Here is a 2500-nt window from a genome sequence, read left to right as displayed (position 1 = left end):
AAATAATGGGATGAAACACAAACCATAATAGTAATGAATGCACAGGGTTTAGTCACGAGTAACTCTAAAAGGAAAATAGAGTTCTTAGAAGAACTAACCCAAATTGAAAAAATAGATATATTAAATATAAGTGAAACATGGTATTCCCAAGAGACTGGCAGTGATGACCAGATAAAGGGTTTCCAAACTTATAGATCAGACAGAAAAAATAGGAATCAAGGGGGAACCGCAATATATGGAAGAGACATAAATCAAGGAAAAGTATGTGAAAAATACAGCAACACAGAATGTGAATTGATTGCGGTAGAATTTGAATTTGAAAAACTAATGAATATTGTAGTTTACAGACCCCCAAACACTAAGGAGTTTGACATAATAATAGAAAAAATAGATGATATATGTAGAAACCATAAAGACTGGAATATACTCCTATCCGGAGATTTTAACTTTCCTTTCGTGGATTGGAAAGAACGGATAGAAGAAAGTGGTTGTATGTATACATATAAAAAAGATAGTAATAGTAGCGCAGAAGATAAGAGGCAATTTGAAAAGCTTCAAGATATGCTATTAGAACATAATATGCAACAAATAAACCACATTCCAACAAGAAAGGAAAATGTCCTAGATCTAGTATTTGTGAATGAGGTGAACTATGTTAAAGAAATAATAGTGTATAACACGGGAATTTCAGACCACAATGTCATAGAATTGATAGTTCATTCCAAAGCAAGTGATCACAGAATTAATAAAAGCACAAAACTTTGGGAAGGATATGGAAAATATAACTTTTACAGTAAGAATATAAAATGGTCAGAAATAAATGAAGAACTGAATAAAGAATGGAAAAATGTATTTATAAGTGATAATATACAGGTAAATACGGATATACTGTACAAAATACTGGAGAAAATTGTTGAAAAATATGTACCGAAAAAAAACAATAAACAAAAGACGTGCATACCAAGAGACAGAAGAATCTTATTTCAGAAAATTAAAAAGTGGAAGAAAAATCTTGCAAAAGAAAAAAATGTGTGGAAAATGAGGGAAATAAAATGTAAGATAGAAAATGCAGAACAAAAGATTATACAGTCGAAAGAAAATGAAAAAAGGGACTTAGAAGAAAGGACACTTCAAAATATAAAAAGAAACCCCAAAGTACTTTACTCCTATGCAAAAAAGATGAATAAAAGGAGAATAGAAATAGGCCCTCTAAGAATTGAAGGACGGCTAACGAATGAAAAAAAGGAAATATGCAACATATTAGCAGAAAAATATAAGAGTGAGTTCACGCCAAGAATTGCGAATGAGAGTAATGAAACAGAAATGAGAGAAGAAAATGTTGAATATCTAACGGATATAGATATTAATGAAGCAGATATTGTCACGGCTATAAACGAAATTAAAAATGGATCGGCAGCCGGACCAGATGGAGTTCCAGCGATTTTGTTAAAAAAAACTGCAAACACTATCGCGAAGCCACTTGCAATACTGCTAAGACAGAGTATAGATATGAGCGAGATATATGTTAAACATAAATTAGCTTATATAACCCCTATCTTCAAAAGTGGATCAAGACTAGAGGCAAGCAATTATAGACCTGTTAGTCTAACATCACATATTATGAAAGTGTATGAGAGGGTAATAAAAAAGAAAATAATGAACCATTTGGTCAAAAATAATTTGTTCAATATGGGTCAACACGGTTTCGTACCTGGAAAAAGTACACAGACCCAACTGATAGCTCACTATGAAAACATATACAATAATATGATAAATGAAAAAGACACAGATGTGATCTATCTAGATTTTGCAAAAGCCTTTGACAAGGTAGACCATAACATATTGGAGAAAAAAATGAGAAAGCATAATATTGTGGGAAAGATAGGAAAATGGGTAAAAGAATTCCTGCAAAACAGAAAACAGATAGTGGTTGCAAATGACGAGAAATCAGATGAAGCCCAGGTAATATCTGGTGTGCCCCAAGGTACGGTATTAGCTGCACTGCTATTTGTTATTATGATCTCAGACATAGACTGTGATGTTGAAAACTCCGTAGTGAGAAGTTTCACCGATGACACAAGAATAAGTAGAGAAATTACTTGTGATGAAGATAGGAACTCACTACAAAGAGATCTAAACAAAATATATGAATGGGCGGAGATAAATAGGATGGTATTTAACTCCGATAAATTCGAATCAATAAATTATGGAAACAGAGAAGGAATGGTGTATGCATACAAAGGACCTAATAATGAGACAATCACAAACAAGGAAGCAATTAAAGACCTTGGTGTAATTTTAAATAGGAATATGTTATGCAACGACCAAATAGCAACACTGTTGGCTAAATGTAAAGCAAAAATGGGAATGTTATTCAGACACTTTAAAACAAGAAAAGCTGAACACATGATTATGCTTTACAAAACTTATGTGCGTAGTACACTCGAGTACTGCAATGTGATATGGTACCCACACTACCAAAAGGATATTGCGCAAATAG

The 2500-nt window shown here is 32.7% G+C and overlaps 1 protein-coding gene across 3 annotated transcripts in view; it reads right to left on the bottom strand.

Annotated features, from left to right (window-relative positions):
* The window catches only part of LOC137629566 (uncharacterized), an 83333-nt gene that overhangs the window by 2294 nt on the left and 78539 nt on the right, over positions 1–2500 (bottom strand). The gene's annotated exons all lie outside the window — the stretch shown is intronic.

The sequence above is a fragment of the Palaemon carinicauda genome, chromosome 37 (assembly GCF_036898095.1).
Source record: "Palaemon carinicauda isolate YSFRI2023 chromosome 37, ASM3689809v2, whole genome shotgun sequence".
NCBI classification, from domain to species: domain Eukaryota; kingdom Metazoa; phylum Arthropoda; class Malacostraca; order Decapoda; family Palaemonidae; genus Palaemon; species Palaemon carinicauda.
The sequence above is the reverse complement of the archived record's forward strand: the minus strand, read 5'-3'. Positions and strand labels throughout refer to the sequence as shown.